This window comes from Chiloscyllium plagiosum, unplaced genomic scaffold (assembly GCF_037043375.1).
Source record: "Chiloscyllium plagiosum isolate Xiang-an unplaced genomic scaffold, Cpla_swu_hap1 HiC_scaffold_8, whole genome shotgun sequence".
Taxonomy (NCBI): Eukaryota; Metazoa; Chordata; class Chondrichthyes; order Orectolobiformes; family Hemiscylliidae; genus Chiloscyllium; species Chiloscyllium plagiosum.
Window position 1 is genome coordinate 81428103 of NW_028270146.1, and position 22207 is coordinate 81450309.

Sequence of the window (22207 nt, forward strand, 5' to 3'; positions counted from 1 at the left end):
TAGGTTTCAGTGAGAAACTAATTCTGCTATTGGAGATAGGAGCAGGAATAGGCCATTTAGCCACTAAAACCTGCTCAACCTTAAAGATGTGGTTGATGAACCACCTCAATGCCATATTACTGCTTCATCCCAATATTCCTTGATGCCATTCATAACTTGAAATATCTCAGTCTCTGTCGCAAACTTACTTAATAACTGCGCTTCCAATGTTCACTGCTCTTTAAACAACTTGCTCCTCATCTCAGGATTAAATGGGTTGTCTTTAAGTCTAAGCCTGTGTCCCCTTGTTCTTGACCTCACAGCCAGGGGAAACATCCACTCTGCATCTACTTTGTCTATCCATTTAAACATTTTGTAAGTTTCTATGAGATCATCTTTCATTCTTTTAAACTGCAGAGAATACAAAGTCTCCTCAATCTGTCTTTATGACTCAGTCCCACCATTCCTAGGAATTAATCTACTGAAACTCCACTACACTCTTTCTAGGGTGAGTACATCTTACCTCAGGCAAGGGGACCGGAGCTACACACAATATTTACTCCATTTGCTGCCTCATCAGTGATCGAAACAATTGAAGCAAGTCATTTTTGCTCCTGCGCTCAAATTGTCTTGTGATAAACTGTTTTCTACACCTGCATTCCAGCTTTCACTGATTTAAAAACAAGGACAAGTAGGTCCCTTATCACATCATCACTAAGTTTTAATATGTTGCAACATTTCTTTTATTTAAACTCTGTCACATATTGCTTTTGTGCACAGAAAAGTAGATTTGAATACAAAGGATATGAGAGTTCTGACTTTAGACATTGTTCAACATGGACATATAAGATCCACATTCGGAAAACTGAGGTAGTAGCCTTGTTGAATACGTAGAGATAACCAAAATACATTCTCCATACATTTATTCTTTCTCCCCATTGTTGTATTATGCCCCATGCGTGGGGTTGTTTTACTGTTTACAGTTAGCAGATTTTAATAAATTAATTTCAATCAGTTTGCTTGGGATGTGGTTTTAATGATAAAATATTGACTTTTAATAATGGGTACAAGTACTGCCCAAAATCCTGCTCTGCACACTGCCCGGAATGTCAAAGTCAGTTTGTGGGAGTGAGGTTAGGGTGGATGGTGGGGAGGTGGGTGGGGGGGGGGGGGTGTTGATGCCATCGAGACCCAAAGGGATATTCCCTGGCATAAGAATAGATTAAATGGATCAGTCTGCAAAGGGTATGTTATCGGAAGGAGCAGGAAGGCTGAGGCTGGAAATGTCCCAGGATCCCTTTAATTGTTCCTGAAGAACAATTTTGTTCCTGTTCGCCCATTAGGAATCACAGTTAACAACAAAGGGATAATTTTTGGTGACTCTGTTGTTTCATGCAACTTCTTGCAGAAGAGCTTGGGTCTATGTGGGTAACCTATGATTTCACCTTTAGATGGATTTTTGGTGCTAATAATGCAACTGAGCCACCCTTATTTTCATAAAGTAGACTTCTGGCTGCATGGGAGCTGCAGAGCTCGCTAGTCCAATCTAAATTAAGACAGGATTGCAAACACCTTGGGAATGCAGTGTAGCCCTCCAACATCACTTCTGCTTCCACATATTTCGACTAGCTGTCGGGGAGTTTGGTTAATATTGAGTACTGCGGAAACTTGAGTAATTGTCTTGTGTACAAAGCCGCTGAAATATTAAACTATATAATGTCTAAAACACTTGGCACATGATTCCCAGTCATTGCTTAAAATTTCAGATTTTGACGAAACAGTACAATTAAAATACAACAATTTTATGAGAAACAACTGATGCTATAACAACAGACGTGAAATATTACAAAATATATTAGCAATACCTTGTGCTAATATGCCAATAGGACATGGTATATTCAGGAATGGTGATGGTGTCTTAGACATTGTAACGTATGATTCCGTTAATATAACTCTGTCAGGCAGTTGCTTGGTTAGTCTGTGGGATAGCTGTCCCAATATTGGCACTATCCCTAGATGTCATTAAGGTGAGATTTTTCAGAATCGACAGGGCTGAGTTTGCCATTGTCATTTTGGTAAAACATTAACAGGTTCATCTGGTTTAATTTCTTTCTAAGAGTTTAAAACAATTGAATAGTTATGAGGGCTTTTAGGAGTCAACCATGGTGATTGTAATAAGCCAGCTGGACCTCAGAATATGAATTCCCTGATTGAGGCTGGTAATCTGAAGCAATCAGAAAACCCTGGCTGATATAAAAAGGTTGATTGTCAGGGATACTGACACTCTGATGCCTGACTCTGTATCAGGCATTACTATAGTCAAGGGATCTACAAGTGTAAATAAAGAGTGACTTGGTGAGGGATATGGCCTCTGTGGAGTTAATTGAAAACAGTATTGCTTTGGTATAGAATATAGGCATACAGAAAGAAGAGTAGACCATTAAACCTATTTAGCTTGCTCTGTTATTCACTTAGATCATTTGGCTGGTCATTTACCTCAATACCAGTTTCCTAAGCCATCCCTATATCCCTTGATGATATTAGTCTCTAGAAATGTATTGATTTCTATCTTCAACTTACTCAATATTGGAAGGCTGTGAAAGCTGGAAAGTTCAAAACATTGTGAATGAAAAATTTCCTCCCCATTGGAGTAGCCACACCTTATCGTCAGTTTTATACTCACCAACGAGAAGAAATATCCACCTTGTCATGAACTGTAAAAAGCTTGTCAATTTAAATCAGGCCACCCCACAATCTTCTAAATGCTAGAGAAAACAGACCGAATTCCCTCAATATCTCTGCATAATACAATCCTAGCATCCCGGAGATTAATCTGGTGAACCTTTCTTGCATTCCGTCTCTGATGAATATATCTTTCCTTTGATAAGGATCCGAAACTTTACACAATACTCCAGGAACGGTCTCACCAATGCTGTGCAGAATCGTAGCAGGACACCTTTACTTCTGAACTCAAATTACATTGTAGTGAAGACCAATATACCACTTGCCTAATCACTTACTGGACCAGCAAGCTAACTTTTAGTGCCTCATGAACCATAATACCCAAGTCTCTTTGGACACCTGCACTTCCAACATCTCACCATTTAAGTCTTTCTGCTTTTTTTCTCCCAAAGTGAATAACTTCACATTTATTCACATTATATATTGCATCTTCAATGTTCTAGTGTCATGAAGCCCTCTTGCATTGCCCTCACAGCTATTGTTCCACCCAGTTTTGTGTCATTAACTCAAAGAGACTTGCAGGTATTTATATATGAAACACAGAAAGCTAGCATACAAGTGCAGCAGGTAACCAGGAAGGCTAATGGAATGTTTATTTCTTATTTCAATGGCATTGGAGTATAAGAGTAGAGAAGTCTTACTACAACTGTACAAGATGCTAGTGAGACCATATCTGGAGTATGGTGAGCAGTTTTTAGGGAAAGATTTCAGTTAATTGGAGGCAGTTCAGAGAAGGTTCACTAAGATAATCCCCTGTATGGAGGGATTGTCTTATGCGCAAAGGTTAAACAGGTTGGGATTTGACTCACTGGAGTTTAGAAGAATGAGAGATGATCTCATTGAAACATATAGGATTCTTAAGGAGCTTGACGAAATAAATATTAAAATCAATGAACGTATTGCTTGAAGATCCAGAACTGACTCAATCTCTCAAAATTCTAACAGGAGGTCATGAAGGAATCTCTCTCAGATAAACCTGAGTGTCTCTGGACACTCACTGCACTGAGAACAATTGAGCAAACTTCAGGGATGTAGTACACTTCAGTGTTCCTATGGCCTTTGGCCCTACCTCTGCCCAGCATCAAGATTCATTCAATAACACGAAAAGCAATTCAAAAAAGAATGTCACGTTGACAGGATTTTACCTGAATAGTGGTGCAGCCAGAAACATCTGCAAAACTGTTCAGTGTAAGCTCTGATAGACATAAAATGGATGGCTAATCAGAAATCCGATGAACTTCAGCCAATGAAGACTGGAAGATACTTTGCATTTTATTTTATGTTTATCTACAGGCCCTTGGTTCATTGCCAATCTTCAGTGTTGACTGTTTGCAGTTAAAGTGTAAAAAGCACTTTAAGCACCTTCTCCATCAGCTCTGAACCATCAGTGAAAAAGCAATGAAAAGCTGCCATAGGTTTCTATCAGCTGCTCTGTTGACATACCTCCCAGATAGTTAGACACAACAAAATGTAATCAAACTCTGATCTAGTGGCAAAGCTCCAGGAGCTGATATTACCTCAGCAGTGGTTTACAAGTCTGGAGGCCAATGCCTGACTTTAAGGTTTGCCAAACTCTTTCAGTCTAAGTGGAAGAAAAGAAATAAGCCACAAAAAAAAAAGTTCCCTCCATTGTCCATCTATTGAAGAGGGATAAAACTCACCAAATTTGTGATAATTATAGAGGAAGCTCACTCCTCTCCATCAGCAGCAAAAGCTTCACCAGAATCCAATTGAACCTTTAGGTCCAATATCTTGACCAGCATCTGGATCCAGAGTCAATGTAGTTTCAAAAAGGATAAGGAACCATTGATTGCTGTTGGATAGCTCCAGGTGAAATGCCAAGAACATAACTTGGACCGCTACGCTGTGTTTTGTTGACATAACCAAAACTTTTGACACAGTCATTTGTGGGGCCCATTGGAAACCATCAGAGAGATTAATTAATCTCAGAAACTCATTACAGTCTAGTAACGTCATGTCCTGGATGCTGGTGACTGAATTATAACTTACCACTAAGGGAGTAAAGAGCGATGTTGTGCCAAGGTCAAGTATCTTTAGATTGCTTTGCTCTGTGATGGGCATCCAGGCATCAAAATAAAATATCAGATGGATATTTTACTAAAACTAAAATGACCCTGGAAAAACACCAAAATCTCCATGGAGATAATTTACAATTTTCTATTTTGACAATACTGTGCACTAGATGCTGAGACAGAGCTAAATGTGCAATACAGTATGGACTTGCTATCCAATGTTTGCAACAATTTTGACGTCACAATCAACATGAAGAAAACTGAGATAATGTACCACCCTGTTCCAGAAAGACTTATCTCAAGCCCAATATCTGAATGCCTAACCTGTCAGTCACAGATAAATTCATTTATCTCAAAGCACATTCTCTCGAGCTGCCTATATCGATGATAAGACACATGCAAGACTTGTCAAAGCATGTGTAACCTTTGACAATTTCAAACATCAGTCAAGGAACAAAGAAGAATAAGTCTGTCTACCAAATTAAAAATCTATTAACCGATGATCCTGTTCACTCTGTTCTTCAGATGTAATGCTTGAACTCTGGACGAGCATCATTCTAAGAAGCTCAATCACTTTCACTTGAACTGCCTTTGGAGACTTCAGAAGATCAGGTGGCCAGCCAATTACCAGGCACTGAGGTGATCCACTGAACTGTTAAGCCAAATGCCCATACCATAGTGAGGTATTGACAACAGAGTTAGCTGGCCATTGTGCCAGAATGTCCGACACTTGCTTACAAGACTGAATCTTCTATGCAGAGTTTGTGTGTCTGGGGTATGATTTCAAGACAGTCAAATGAAAAGCTGCAAGAACAGTCTGAAGGTTTGACTTTAAATCCTAGGAGAAGTGTACTCAGGATCACTGCAATCGCTGTAACCAAATTTTAAAAAGTGCAACTTTCTTTGAAACCAAATCGATTTCAGAGGCAGTGAAAACAACACAAGGAGAGGAAATCAAATGGCAATCTGAAATGATCCAAATCTCTATTGTTGGCAGTATCCATTCCTGTTTGCAGCCGAACCTTTCAGACACAGGCCAGGCTTAGGAGTCACCTACACATCAACTGGAGCAATTCCAAATACCCCAAGTAATGAACAAGGTGACACACAAGCGATAAATGTACGATTTTCTTTTTATTTGTTCATGAGCTGTGGGTGCTGCTGGCCAGCATTTATGTTCATCCCTAATTGCCCTGGAGAAGGTCGTGGTGAACTGCCTTCTTGAACCATTGCAGTGCTTGGAGTGCTGTTAAGAAGGGAGTTCCAGGATTTGACCCAACAATGATGAAGGAATGGCAATATATTTCCAGTTCTTGATGGTGTGTGGGTTGGAAGGGAACGTGCTGCTGGTGGTCATCCCATGTACCTGCTTCCTTTGCTCTTCTAGATGGTTGTTGTCATGGATTTGGAAGGTACGTTTGAAGAAGCCTTGGTGTGTTACTACAGTGCATCTTGTAGATGGTACATACTACTGATACTGAGTGTTAGTGATAATTGAATAAATATTGAAAGTTGTGGATGTGGTGCCAATCCAATGGGTTGCTTTGTTCTGGTGGTGTCAAGCTTCTTGACTATTGTTGGAGCTGCACTCATCTAGGCAAGTGGAAAATATTTTACCACCCTCCCAATTGTGCCTTGTACATGGTGAACAGGCATTAGGAAGTCAGGAGGTGAGTTATTCATCATAGAATTCCCAACTTCAGACTTGCTATTGTAGCTACTATATGTTTTGATGATCCAGGTTAACTTCTGATCAATGGTAACCCCCAAGATGGTGACAATATGGGATTCAGTAATGATAGTACCATTTAATGTGAAGGAAGGATAATTTGATTATCTCTTGTTGGAGATTATCATTGCCTGGTGTGTGTATGTGGTGTGAATGTTACCTTATCACTTCTCAGCTCAAACTTAGATATTGTCTAAGTCTTACTCAATATGAACATGGACTGCTTCAGTATCCTAGGAGTCACAAATGTACTGAACGCTGTGCGAATATCAGTGAACCTCTCCACTTTTGACTTCATGGTGGGGGGAAGAAGCAGCTGAAGATGATTGGGCCTAGGACACTACCCTGAGCAACTCTTGCAGACATCTCCTGGGTGGACTATGTCTTATTCATAAGAATGCATTATACTTTTAAAAAGTGCATTTTTCTTGTGCATAAGGCATAAATATATTCAAATGTATCAGCTATGCCTCATTTGATAATGTTCTGAGTCTAAAATTCTGGTTTCAAGTTCTAATTCAGAATTTGAGAACAAAATCAAAACTATCACTTCAGTGGTGTACTGGTGGTGTGTAGGACAATTAAAAATGCTCCGTCATAAATCAGATGTTAAACAAGGCCCTATCTATCTTTTCAGTTGGACATAAAAGATCTCATGACAATCTTTCAAGGAGAGGAGATGAGTTATCAGTGGTGTCTTGTCCAATATTTTTCCCCCAACCAACAACAGCAAAACAGATTTTCTGGTCACTATCACAATGAAGGTTGTGAGACCCTCCTGTGTACAAATTGATTGTTGCATTTCCTATAGTGCTTTGGGGAACACAAGGGCAGTAGGAATAATTGGATATCTCTTTCAAAGAGCAAACATGGACAAACAGCCTGCTAGTCTCCTGAGTTACAAAAGTCTGTGATTGGTTTAGGATATGGTATGGGGTCTAGAAGTGTATTGGAAGGAAATAGTATAGGAGACAGAGCTGTGAGAAATGCAATATGGCATCAAGATAAGATGGCATTGGATAGGGAACAGAACCTCTCAATATGAATAGTTGTGATGTGGGAATAATTGGATAGCTTTCTCAAAGAACTGACATATGCATGATGGGCTGAATGATTTGTTCCTATGGCATATGATTACCGCAGTAATTACACTTCAGAGGTACTTCTTGAATTAAAGTACTTTGAGACATCTGGTAAAAAGAGCTATACAAATGCAAGTATATTTTATTATGAGATGGAAATGACAAAAGTCCATTTGAACTAAATCTCGTTTGGTAACAATTCACACATATCGTATACTGCCATTGCCGCTGAAAGCTGGGTAAATCTTTGGACTGCAGTTTTAATAGCTTTGGAATTAGTAACTGTATTCCACTTGGCTTTTGAATTTTTTAGCTGTGAACTGTGTGTCATTATGGCCTAGATAGATCAGGGAATTTGTCCTATCCAAGGTTTATTCATTTGTTCAAAGTAATGTTCTCATTTTACGAGGATTTCTGTCTGATGTCGATGCTTACTTTATCAGGCTCTAATTAGTTTTCTGTGAACTGACACTTTCAAGCACGCTCCAACTGATGTAGCTTTTAATCATATCTGATTTTATATATGTAATCCTACATTTTTTTCACATTGCCAAAGCTCATTAACACGAAAAGTAACTTGAGAACTTACAACCTTGGTAAGACTACTTCTGCATTCAGCAAGCACAAAATAGCATAATAATGTAAATTAAATATTAGTGATATTTAGTTCAATCATTTTATAAGTGTTAAGTAAGTTCTGGTCAAATTTGCCTTTTACATGTCTCAAGAAAGAAGAAAAACATCTTGAAACTGTGTATTAATTTTTTTAATGTCACCACCTTTATGCATAATAATATATTTTGATTTGATATAATCATTTACAAATTGGGGAATAGTGGTTCTTTTGTGGTTCACTATTAGCATCATGGCATTATGTCTGTAATTATACGATGTACCTTATCAAAGGAATGATTTTTGATATTAAACTTGTGTGTAGTTTTATGCAGTATTGGGGAGAGATGTCTGTTGAAGTGGCTGGTAAAATATTGCTGCTGTTTTTGTCGGATTTGGAAGTTATCTTCTGGCATGTTTTCTCAATTACTGCTTTATGGTGAAAACATTAAGAAGCTCTGGGGAATGCAACACAAAAATATGGCATAAAATCCCATATTCTTTCAAAGATAAACTGAGAGCACTGAAGTTTGCAACATGTGGATGATTTGCTATTCAGAATTCGCAGTTTATGCAAGTAAATAAATATAAGAAATAATTGAGTCCATATACAATGCCATTTCTTCACAACAGTTTTTCACATTTATGACAAACTGAATGATTGAACTTGTAAATTTTTAAGTTATCCCTTAATTATGGTAAAAATGCTATACATATGTAATTTTCTGTGAAAATCATTGACTGAAAAGTGGAAACATACTGACTACTCACCTACAACACTTACTGATCATCATTTAAAATAGTTAGGCAATTTTGCAAGTTTAAATATTAAACAAAATATGTTTTTGGTGTCTTTTGAATTTTTTGTGCATTCCACATTACTGAGTTTTTAAGAAGGGAATGATGTCAAAGATTTGCATCTGACAAGAAAATTGCACTTCCGCCATTACAAAGGGGTAATCAGCAGAAAAGGCTGGTCACAATCTTAGTTTGACATGGTCTGTCAAATGCAGAAAAGCCACACTTGTGTTCATCTGCCTGAGGATGCATCCAGCTTCAGTCTTCAGGATTGACAATTAGAACACTTCATATAATTCCAAACAGCTAGCAGCAAATATCATGCTCATGTGGCTGTGGGGGCAGGTAGGTATGGGGATTGGAAGACATAGCAGTAAGTGACCAATATGACTGATAAACTAGCTGTTGTATTAAAATTTGTAATGTTAGTAAGAGGTCCTCTGTTGTATAGTGAGGACCGTTGATGTCTCATCGTACCCCAATTATGTTTCTGCATAATAAAATCTTTAATACAACTATTTTTCTTTATTTTTGTAAATTATAATGTGATTCAATTGTTAATTGTCAATGGAATCATTATAGTTTTGTTCCAACTCTAAGACTTGTAAAACATATGTTATTGAGAGGAAATGTTGATTACCCCTTTTCCTGCGTGGAAAGTTTCATCTTTGGACAATTTTGCATGCTCACTGACCTGTAAGACCTCAGATGGCTTTGAGAATATAGTAATTGTACAGCATGTTTTTTTGTTGTTAATACATTCAAGGCATCTTCACAGGCCCAAATAATTTGTAAAATGCCAACATAATTTGCTGAAAAGTTTTACATCACATGAATCCACTAGAGCTGAGTAGGACTTTTTCTCAGTGCACTAACATATCTGAATTGAATGCTACAAAATTAATCATTGTGATTAAAAAGAAATTTCAACTGAATTATAACTTACCACAGATGAAAACTGATAGTCAAGTGACGATAGCCAAACTACAGTTTTGTTGTTACTAAGTGCACAAACATATAAAACAAACCGTAAGCAGTTTGTCAAATGAACATTTGGAACAACGCAAAGGTGCTGAAAAATTAGGTGCAGATTCTTCAACCTTTCTTAGTGAACCACAAAGAATGAAGATGTATATGATTTTTGCAAAGGTGGAATAGGTTGTCTGTCAGTTGAGTATTGGCGACAGTCTGTCTGCAGTCCGTAAGATGATCCTTGCAGCATCAGGGGAAAGTAGGCAGGATTCTGGTTGCAAGCATAGATATTGATCTACCTTAGGCATCTAAACAATGCCTCACCTGTTTGCCTTGTCCATATTTTATTTTATGCAGTCTAATGCTTGTTTTGTTTGGCTTTTCTTTTATTTCTGTGGATCTGAGCTTTGATACACTTTTGGGAGTACATAAACATAGTGATGTACTTGAACATCCTCCTCCTTTTAAAATCCTTTGGTGGTTCAAGACCACCTCCTCCCTGCACAGAGAATGTACTATTACACCAGATACAATGAACAGCCAATAATTAATTCACAAACAAAAGTATGTTTTATGAGAGAAATGAGTGTGTAGAAGAATGACAGACAAGATATTAGTACTGAATGCACAATGTCATTTAAAGGTATTCCTTATCTAAAGTGACTTTCAATACTTTTATGTACTTAATACTTTTTCTTTTTCAATAAGTGTTTGAAAGTTTATGGTTATAATGGTTACTATTGTTAACATGACATATGTGATATTCCAGATACATCGACAAATATTTATTGCTCTGACACTTAAGTATCTGAAAGTCATAATCATAAATAGTGCACATTATTCAACTTTAATTTTGAAATTTTGTATTTGAGTTCTTTGCAAAGCTATTAGTGTTATATTTATTTGTCTTTAATAATGAGGTACATTTCTGTTTATAGTGTGGGGAGGTTTTCTGGCAAATACTGTTGATTTCAACATTTATTTGGTTTGGAACAAGGAACAATAAAGCACAGGAACAGGCCCATCAGCCCACAAAGACTGTGCTGGGCACACGATGCCTTTCTAAGCTAAAATTCTTTTGCCTCTACGCATTCCATACCCCTCTGTTCCCTGGTTATTTATGTATTTTTAAGATGCCTCTTAAACATTGCTATTGTGTCCATCTAAACCACTTCCTCTGGCAGTACATTCCAGGCACTTGACACCCTCTGTGTAAAAAACTTGCCTCTCACCTCTCCTTTAAACCTACCCCTTTTTATGATAAACCTCTCTCCTCTAGTAAATGACATTTCTACCACGAAAAAAGGACTATCCATTCTATCTATGCCGCACATAATTTTGTAAGTGAATGACACAGTGGCTAGCACTGCTGCCTCACAGCACCAGGGTCCCAGGTTCAATTCCAGCCTTGGGTGACTGTCTGTGTGGAGTTTGCTCAAGATGTTCTGGTTTCCTCCCACAGACGTGCAGGTCAGGCAAATTGGCTGTGCTAAATTGCCCATAGGTGCATTAGTCAGAGGAAAATGGGTCTGGGTGGGTTACTCTTCGGAGGGTTGATGTAGACTGGTTGGGCCGAAGGGCCTGTTCCCACACTGTAGGGAATCTAATCTATTAGATCGCCCCTTATCCTTCAAGTGGAAATAAATCAAGTTTGTCCAATCTCTCCTCATATCCAATACCCTCCAAACCAAACAACATAGTAAACCATTTCTGTATCAGCTCCATAGCCTCCACGTCCTTCTGCAAGGTCATGACAAGAACTGAACACAATATTCCAAATGTGGCCCTACTAAAATACAATACAGCTGCAACATGACCAGCCAATTATTATACTCTGTGCCCTAACCGATGAAGGCAAGCATGCCATATGCCTTCTTGACCACCTTATCCACTTGTGTTGCCACTTTTAGAGAATTATGGACCTGTTGCCCTCGATCCCTCTGTACGTTGATGCTACTAAGGATTCTGCCATTTATTGTATATATCCCTCCTACATTAGATAATCTAAACTCCAGCACTTCACATTTGTTTAGATTAAATTCCATCTGCCATTTCTTTGTCCAAATCGCTAGTCTGTCTGTATCTTCTGTATCCTCTGGCAATCCTTCTCACTATCTGCAGCTCCCCAATTCTTTGTGTAATTCACAAACATGTTAATCAAACTTACTAGTTGATCTATTATTCTCCTTCAAATTATTTATATATATATTAGAATCAACAAGGGATCCAACACTGATCTCTGCAGAATACTACTGGTCACAGATATCTAGTCAGAAAAACAACCGACCAATCCTGTTTGTCTTCTATGACTAAGCCAATTCTGTATCCATCTTAGCAGCTCACCATGGATTCCTTCTTTTGTATCAGCCTGCCATTTGGGACCTTGTTAGAGGTCTCACTGAAGTCCATACTGACAACATTCATTGCCCTACCCTTGTTCATCATCTATATGACTTCCTCAAAATATTCAATCAAGTTTGTGAGACACAATCAAACCTACAGAAAACCATGCTACATTTCAGCTCATATTTTTCCAAATGTGAGTAGATCCTATCCCTAATGATCTTCTCCAATAATTTTCCTCCCACTGATGTGAGACTCACTGCTCTGTAATTTCCCAGATTATCCCTGTTCCCCAACAAAGGAACAATATTGAGTATTCTCCAGACCTCTGGGACCTCTCCTGTGACTAAAGAGGGTACAAAGATTTTGTACAAGGCTCCAGCATTTTCCTCACCTGCCTTCCCTAGCATTCTGGGATAGACTCCATCTGATCCTGAGGACTTGTCTAGCCTAATGCTTGTTAAAACACCCAATGCCCCCTCCTTTTTTGTATCAATTTGCCTGAGAGGATGAACATCCCTTCTCTACACTCACCATCCATTATGTCCTTCTTCTTTGTGAATACTGGTACAAAGTATTCATTAAGGACCTCGCCCACATCCCCTGGCTCCACACATAAGTTCTCTTCTTTGTCCTTGAGTAAACCTACCCTTTCCCTTACTACCTACTTTCTTCAGTTATTTGTATAAAACGGCTTGTGCATTTCCTTAATCCTGTTTGTCAATGACATTTCATGGCATCTTTTAGCCCTACTTATTCCTTGTTTGAGTTCTTTCCTGCTATCTATGTATTCTTTGAGGGTGTTGTCTGTCTTCAGTTTCCTAAACCTTACATTTGCTTTCTTTCTCTTTTTACTTAAGCTCTCAGTTTCTCTTGTCAGCCAACATCCTTGAATCTTACCATCCTTATCCTTCATTTTCACAGGAACATGTTGGTCCTGAACTCTAATCAACTGGCATTTAAAAGATTCCCACTTGCCAGCAAGTACTAATGACAAAGGCAGAAAAAAAGATGGGGTTCTTGAAAGGGAGGTCAGTGAGTTAGGTAGGAAGTTGAATAGCAGCATCTCTAGGGTTCCAGGCCTCCCAGAGTGATCTCAGGATTACTTCTGTGCCATGTGCCAATGAGGCTAGAAATGTGAAAACTAATAAGAAGTTAAATTTGAACTGGTGTAGCAGGGAGGACTTCAACATTGTGGATCATTGGAATATCTTCAGGGAAGCTGGGCCCATACTTGAGGGGCACTAAAATCCTGGCAAGTAAGTTCGCTAACTCTACTCAGGTTCAACCTAATGTGGCAGGGGTAGGACAGCAAGTAAAATGACTGAGGAGGAATCAGAGACTTAAAGCCAGTAAACCAACAAAAAGAATAGACAGGGAGAGGTTACTGAACATAGTATGACTGGCAGTCTGAAGTGTATTTGTTATAATATGAGTATGACAAATAAGGCAGATGACAGTAGAGCATTGATTACTACATATGATTATGATGTTGGAACTATTACAGACACTACATTGAAAGAGTGAAAGGTCTGGCAGCTTAACATTCTGGGATTTAGGTGCTTCAGGTGAGATAGAGGGGGGTGTAAAAGAGGTGGGGGGTTACATTACTGATTAGGGAGAATATCACAGCTATACTAAGGGAGGACACCTTGGAGGGCTCATCCAATGAGGCATTATAGGTTGAGCTCAGGAATAGGCAGGGTGCAATCACGTTGATGGGATTGTATTACAGGTCTCCCGATTTCCAGCAGGTGAGAGAGGAACAAATATGTGGACAAATTATTGGAAATGTAGGAACAACATGATCATTGTGGTAGTGATTTTGACTTCCTCTATATTGACCGGGACTCAGTGCCAGGGGCTAGGTTGTTGGGTGGGGTGGGGCTGGGGTTTGTTAGGTGTGCCCAGGACAGATTTTTTGATATAATATGTACATAGTGCAAAGAAGGAAGAGGCCATACTAGATGTTATTTCAGAGAAGAGCCTCGCCAAGTGATTAAAGTTTTAGTGTGGAGCATTTTGGGAACAGTGACCATAATTCTGCACATTAAATGCTATTTATCAATAAAGATAAGAGTAATCCTTGGGTGAAAGTATTAAATCGGGAGAAGGCTAACTACTACAATATCAGGGAGGAACTGGGGAGTGTAAACTGGGACCAACTGTTGGAGGGTGAATTCTGAAGTAATCTTGAGAAGCCTAGTAGCCTAGTGACACTGCTGTTCAACTTCCTACCCAACTCATTGAACTCTCTTTCAAGGACTCCATCTCTCTGCCTATTTTCACTGGTACCAATATGGACAACTTCTCGTTGCTCACCCTCCCCTTTCAGAATACTCTGTGCCCACTCAGAGACATCCTTTACGCTAGCACCAAGGAGACAAAACACCATCCTGCAGTCTTGCTTGCAGCCATAGAAATGCCTATATGTGCCCCAGACTGTCGAGTTCCTCATCACTGCTGCTCACCTCTACTTCAACACTCCCTGCTGTAGAACAGTCCAGCTGCAGGTCTGGGTGCCAATGTGATATATCACGAACAACAGCAGAACACACTTCCAGCATACATGGTCACCGTGGACACTGAAGGTGTCCCTGATTTCCTACATATTCAGAGTGGAGCATTCCATGGGGCTGAGTTCTCTGGTCACTTTGATCCTTATCGACAAAATTAACCTTATCAACTGCAGACAATAATCCAGGAACTAATTCCACAAATATACCCAAGTGTCACCAAACTCAGCTTTCTCACACCCGCTCCCTACTCAAGCAGACGACAACCACAAACAGTAAGCACTTTCTCTGTCTGCAGACACCACTCCACTCAGTCTGCAAACCTGCTTCCTGAGCAGTCATGCCTAGGTCACTTCTCGGGTTGTGAAAACACCCCCATAATTCCATCCTGAGATTTACCCAGAGGGTTTGCCTCCAGATTTACCCCGCTCCTCAGGTATTTATCCTACTGTTCAGCCCCAGGTTCACTCTGACTGACCCCGCTCCTCAGGTATTTATCCTACTGTTCAGCCCCAGGTTCACTCTGACGGACCCCGCTCCTCAGGTATTTATCCTACTGTTCAGCCCCAGGTTCACTATGACTGACCCCGCTCCTCAGGTATTTATCCTACTGTTCAGCCCCAGGTTCACTCTGACTGACCCCACTCCTCAGGTATTTATCCTACTGTTCAGCCCCAGGTTCACTATGACTGACCCCGCTCCTCAGGTATTTATCCTACTGTTCAGCCCCAGGTTCACTCTGACTGACCCCACTCCTCAGGTATTTATCCCACTGTTCAGCCCCAGGTTCACTCTGACTGACCCTGCTCCTCAGGTATTTATCCTACTGTTCAGCCCCAGGTTCACTCTGACTGACCCCACTCCTCAGGTATTTATCCTAGTGTTCACCCCCGGGTACACTCTGACTGACCCCGCTCCTCAGGTATTTATCCTAGTGTTCACCCCCAGGTTCACTCTGACTGACCCCGCTCCTCAGGTATTTATCCTGGTGTTCACCCCCAGGTTCACTCTGACTGACCCCGCTCCTCAGGTATTTATCCTGGTGTTCACCCCCAGGTTCACTCTGACTGACCCCGTTCCTCAGGTATTTATCCTAGTGTTCACCCCCGGGTACACTCTGACTGACCCCGCTCCTCAGGTATTTATCCTAGTGTTCACCCCCAGGTTCACTCTGACTGACCCCGCTCCTCAGGTATTTATCCTGGTGTTCACCCTCAGGTTCACTCTGACTGACCCCGCTCCTCAGGTATTTATCCTAGTGTTCACCCCCAGGTACACTCTGACTGACCCCGCTCCTCAGGTATTTATCCTAGTGTTCACCCCCAGGTTCACTCTGACTGACCCCGCTCCTCAGGTATTTATCCTAGTGTTCACCCCCAGGTTCACTCTGACTGACCCCACTCCTCAGGTATTTATCCTAGTGTTCACCCCCAGGTTCACTCTGACTGACCCCGTTCCTCAGGTATTTTTCCTAGTGTTCACCCCCAGGTTCACTCTGACTGACCCCGCTCCTCAGGTATTTATCCTAGTGTTCACCCCCACGTTCACTCTGACTGACCCCGTTCCTCAGGTATTTATCCTAGTGTTCACCCCCAGGTTCACTCTGACTGACCCCACTACTCAGGTAATTATCCTAGTGTTCACCCCCAGGTTCACTCTGACTGACCCCGTTCCTCAGGTATTTTTCCTAGTGTTCACCCCCAGGTTCACTCTGACTGACCCCGCTCCTCAGGTATTTATCCTGGTGTTCACCCCCAGGTTCACTCTGACTGACCCCGCTCCTCAGGTATTTATCCTGGTGTTCACCCCCAGGTTCACTCTGACTGACCCCGCTCCTCAGGTATTTATCCTGGTGTTCACCCCCAGGTTCACTCTGACTGACCCCGCTCCTCAGGTATTTATCCTAGTGTTCACCCCCAGGTTCACTCTGACTGACCCCGCTCCTCAGGTAATTATCCTAGTGTTCACCCCCAGGTTCACTCTGACTGACCCCACTCCTCAGGTATTTATCCTAGTGTTCACCCCCGGGTACACTCTGACTGACCCCGCTCCTCAGGTATTTATCCTAGTGTTCACCCCCAGGTTCACTCTGACTGACCCCGCTCCTCAGGTATTTATCCTAGTGTTCACCCCCAGGTTCACTCTGACTGACCCCGCTCCTCAGGTATTTATCCTAGTGTTCACCCCCGGGTACACTCTGACTGACCCCGCTCCTCAGGTATTTATCCTAGTGTTCACCCCCAGGTTCACTCTGACTGACCCCGCTCCTCAGGTATTTATCCTAGTGTTCACCCCCAGGTTCACTCTGACTGACCCCGCTCCTCAGGTATTTATCCTAGTGTTCACCCCCAGGTTCACTCTGACTGACCCCACTCCTCAGGTAATTATCCTAGTGTTCACCCCCAGGTTCACTCTGACTGACCCCGTTCCTCAGGTATTTATCCTAGTGTTCACCCCCAGGTTCACTCTGACTGACCCCGCTCCTCAGGTATTTATCCTAGTGTTCACCCCCAGGTTCACTCTGACTGACCCCGTTCCTCAGGTATTTATCCTAGTGTTCACCCCCAGGTTCACTCTGACTGACCCCACTCCTCAGGTTATTATCCTAGTGTTCACCCCCAGGTTCACTCTGACTGACCCCGTTCCTCAGGTATTTATCCTAGTGTTCACCCCCAGGTTCACTCTGACTGACCCCGCTCCTCAGGTATTTATCCTAGTGTTCACCCCCAGGTTCACTCTGACTGACCCCGCTCCTCAGGTAATTATCCTAGTGTTCACCCCCAGGTTCACTCTGACTGACCCCGCTCCTCAGGTATTTATCCTAGTATTCACTCCCAGGTTCACTCTGACTGACCCCACTCCTCAGGTATTTATCCTAGTGTTCACCCCCAGGTTCACTCTGACTGACTCCACTCCTCAGGTATTTATCCTGCTATACATCCCCAGGTTCACTCTGACTGACCCCACTCCTCAGGTATTTATCCTGCTGTACACCCCCAGGTTCGCTGCGTTGGTAATGCTGATCTGAGCAGAATCTTTATCGTGATAGAATTGCACAGACACTGCACCTTAACTTAATAAATGGCAGTATGATGGTATGTTATGAAAGCAATTGAATTCACATTTTCACTATTATATGTGTAGAATCATTGGACTGAATTTGAAAGACAGGCCCAGAGTGTTGTTTCTGGAATTGGGAGCAATTGGCGTGTGGACAGCCATCAGGCTGACATTTTGAAATCCATTGCTGCTGGCCCATTTCCCATCCGGGGGTGAAGGAGATGGCTCACCAGCTAGTGGGGAAGGGAGGCTGAGATGGACGTCAGGGCTCACTTGTCACTTTGCTCTGTCACTTTAATCCATCCTCAGAGGCAGCATACCCTGGAGGACAAGATAATACATGAAGGAAGATTCAGGTTGGCCCCTGTGGTTTGCTGATACTTCACTACAGGTTCTCTTCCACAGGTGAGCCCTCAGCCAGATGGATAAAGAAGAGAACAGGAGGTCAATGGCTTGCCATTGGAGATCATCCTCCAAATTGACTGCATCTCGCAAGAGGACTAATTACCTGATGCATTCTATCAAGGTGAGTTCATCACATATTGCTGACCCTCAGCCTTGGTGTGAGATTGGTAGCAAGGCCACACTCACTTAATCACTAGTATTGGGGCCAGACAGCAGCATTTCCTATCAAAGGCAGGTGGTGGTTAGGTGTGGTATTTGGTGCCTGATTTAAAGACAATGCCCTCTGACTCTATGGTAAATCAGGATGCACGAGCATTTTTTGTAAGGGAAAAGGAGTGGCTCCCTGCGGCACCTGAGGCTCCTCTCAATTTGCTTTTAAAGTAGATAATGGCTCCTCTGCCCCTCTGTTAGACATACTAGTATGTGACATAGGCTTAATTGAGAGAGGAACCTTTTACACTTGTAGAGGGGGATCTGGATATGCCCAGACCCTCCAGGACTCTATGAGCTGTTATATCTATTCTGGGGGCTGGCAGAGATTATCTACTAAAAATAGTAACAGGAATCTTGCAGACCATCTTCAAAATGAATAATGGAGGAAAAAAATACAAGTTGAATTAATTTCAAGCTTTTCTCAAGTTGAACAGAAGTAAATCATGTTTATTAGATTAATAGAGCCATAAAACTGATAATTCTGACAGATATATTTTTATCTGCACATAATGGACTAGATAGAACCAGAAACATCTCTTCTTATTGAAACAGGTTTTGCTGCATTCTTCAGTCCAGTTAGTCTCTGTAAGTGATTTTGTTGCTGGTTAAAACAATTACTCTACGCAACATCAATCCATTGTTAAAAAGGAACCCACTACGTAAAAATTACAACTAAAAGAATAGTTAATAATACAATTTCATTGACAGGTGCCAAGATTCCTCATGATCTCAGTCTTGCTGTTCACAGGGATTCCTTCCTCATGTTGTCAACAATTCAGCACCCACCATCCAAATGCCCAGCACACAGTGGCAAGGCTGAGAAGCTAACCAATTCATGGTTCAGTCCAACAATTCAAGTTTCCATTGAAGGAGCAAATCTATAGATGAGAACTCACAGAGCAGCATGAACTGGGAAAAGAAACAGCACCAGTGAAAGAAAAGAATTTGAGCCACACAACACTAAAGGGGCTTAACATACACCAATTCTACTCAGCCGTGAGCCCCGAATGTGAATAAACATTCTTATCAACTCTGCTTGGGTTGTTCCTCTGAGCTACTCCACCTCTGCTTGTAGCTGAGTGGTAGCAAGCTGAAGATGTTACTGCCCTGTCTCCTCGGATGACTTTGGTAGTCATCCTCTTACTGTTTGATACTTGGTAAGCCTCAGCAAGAAGAGGGGCACTGACACATGCTGGTTCTTTGTCATTGCAGTTTCTAACTCATGACTAAATATTTAACAGCACTTTGTGAAAATTAAAATTGCAATAACATTCTTTTACTTCATGAATCTTTCAGATGTTTCTTCCTGGGCACATAAAATAGTTTATTTTCAAGACGCACTAATTTCCAAAGCTGATGTGCTCAACCATGAAGCAAAGTATTTAGAAATCATAACAATATGAAGTGAACCTGACTGGTTCTTGCACTATACTGCACAGCTTTAAACATAGTAAGTGATTGACATTTTATGGAAATATTTAATGTAACTTTTCAACTAATAGAGCCAAAAAAAAATGCACGTCTGTTAAAAAAATGAGAAGATTAGAAGCCAGGTGTAAAATTGAAGTTTAAAGTCAAAATGAACATCTTTTTGCATTGTCCACTTGTAAATATTTACTAAGGAAAGCATATCCTGCATAGTTGATCGGTTGCTGCCTTGAGTTTGTCCCAGAATGTTGTAGGAAGGCCTTCAGATCGTGTGCAATCAGGGGACTTTTATGCTGGCTCGTGATGAATGGGCATCCAGTTGTGTGTAAGTACTTCAAACTTTCTGGGTAAATATACTGCTGAAACTGATTGATGTAAATTGTACTGGAGAGTCTGTGATTCAAATCTGTCTGGGGAAATGCAGCAGAGTGTGATTATGTAAATTGTACTAGAGAAAATTTCAATGTGTTGGATACAGTGAGTGCTTCTTTGGTGAATGAGGCAAGAAGGAAAGAATGGCATAGGTCTTGAAGAACAGTTGCCCCAGGAGCTGCTTCTTAGGCTGGCAACAGACATCTCTAATGAGGTATGTCTGGTTTTCAAAAGGAGAAGTTTGAAATTTCTAAAGCCACAGATGAATTGCTCTGACATAAATAGCACTTTGCGTTGTCGTATCATATGAATTTAATGTTTTGAAATAAGGAACAAACAATCCCAAAATTGATACCAAGTCAAGAGGGCAAATAGAAGGTAGAACTTAAAACAACCATGCTCAAAGAAAATAAATGCTGAGATATCCAGTGGATGACAAGTACACTAGAACTCATGGCTCGCATCCTAGAGTCTTAAAAAAGATGGATGGAGAGATAGTGGATATACTTGATGCAGTCTTCCAAAATTCCCAGATTCCCCAGGAAATGACCATTGCCAACAAGAAAGAAACTAACCATCACTCCTTTATATTCAATGACATTGCCATCATTGAATCCTCGACTATCAACATTCTTAGGGTTAGCATTGACCAGAAACTGAACTGGTGTAGCTATATAAGTACTGTGATACAATAGCAAGTCAGAGGCGAGAAATCCTGTAACAAGTAACTCACATCCTCCTCCCTAAAGCTTGTCTATTACAAGGCATAAGTCATGAGTGCAATTGAATATGCCACACTTGCCTGGATGAATGCTGCTTCAATAATACTTAAGAAGCTTAACATCATCCAGGAAAAAGCAGGCCACTTGATTGATACCACATGTACAAACATTCACTTCCTCCATAGCAACACTCAGTAACAGTTGTTTGTACCAGCTGCAAGATACACTGCAGAAACTCACCAAATACCTTTAGAAAGCACCTTCCAAAACCATGACCACTTCCACCTAGAAGGACAAGGGCAGCAGATACATGGGAACACCATCACCTGCAAATTGCCATCTGAACCATCCATCATCCTGACTTGGAAATATATCACCAGTGTTGCTGGGTCAGAATCCTGGAACTACTTACAGCATTGTGGGTGTACCTACACCAAAAGGACTGCACTGGTTCAAGAAAGCAGCTCACCACCACCTTCTCAAGGGTAACCAGAGATAGGCAATAAATGATGGCTAAGCCAGTGATGCCCGCATCCCTTGAATTAATAATAAAAACATATTTGTATAAGGTCCCTAAATATTGGAAAATGACAATGCAACACCAGTGTTTGATAAAGGAGGGAGACAAATGGGAGGAAACCACAAGCCAGTCAGGCTAATATCTATCATTGGAAAATGTCAAAACCAGTATCTAGAAAATAGTGCAGAATATTTAGGATGTCTTAAGTCAATGAGGCAAAGTCATCAAAATTATGGTTTTGTGAAAGGGAAATCATGTTGGGCAAATTTATTAGATTTCTTTGAGGATTTGTCAAGCAAAATGAACAGAGGAGTGCCTGTAGCACAATAGTATTCCTGCTCCCAACAACCTTTCCACTACAGCCCACACTTTTGGCCTATGTTGACATGGTGCATTGAAGGTCACCTGCAGTGTTGTGTGTCGGCTTGGCTAGTGAAATTCAGCAGCAGCTTCCCAGCAGCCAGGTAGGCAACCTGGATCAGATGAAGACACTTTTACAAGAATGACGAGTTCAGTTTTGCATGGATTAGTGGAGGTTTTGTTCGATAAAGTCATTATGAAAAGGTGGCTTGATGGTGGTTTCTATTTGAGAATTTTAGTCAAAAAAAGCACCATATCATTAAAGAGCAGCTGGATTAAAAGGTGGTGAACTAAGGAATGATGTTGATGAGCCATTGATGG

At 41.1% G+C, this 22207-nt stretch overlaps 1 long non-coding RNA gene across 3 annotated transcripts in view; it reads left to right on the forward strand.

The window, feature by feature from the left end:
• LOC122553757 (uncharacterized) overlaps positions 1-22207 on the forward strand; it is a 253146-nt gene that overhangs the window by 39714 nt on the left and 191225 nt on the right. The window contains exon 2 of one of the 3 annotated variants that reach the window (XR_015757952.1): positions 18272-18392. The exons of the other annotated variants lie outside the window; for them this stretch is intronic. This is a non-coding gene — a long non-coding RNA (uncharacterized LOC122553757). The remainder of the gene's footprint in view (positions 1-18271; positions 18393-22207) is intronic. 3 annotated transcript variants of the gene reach the window in all.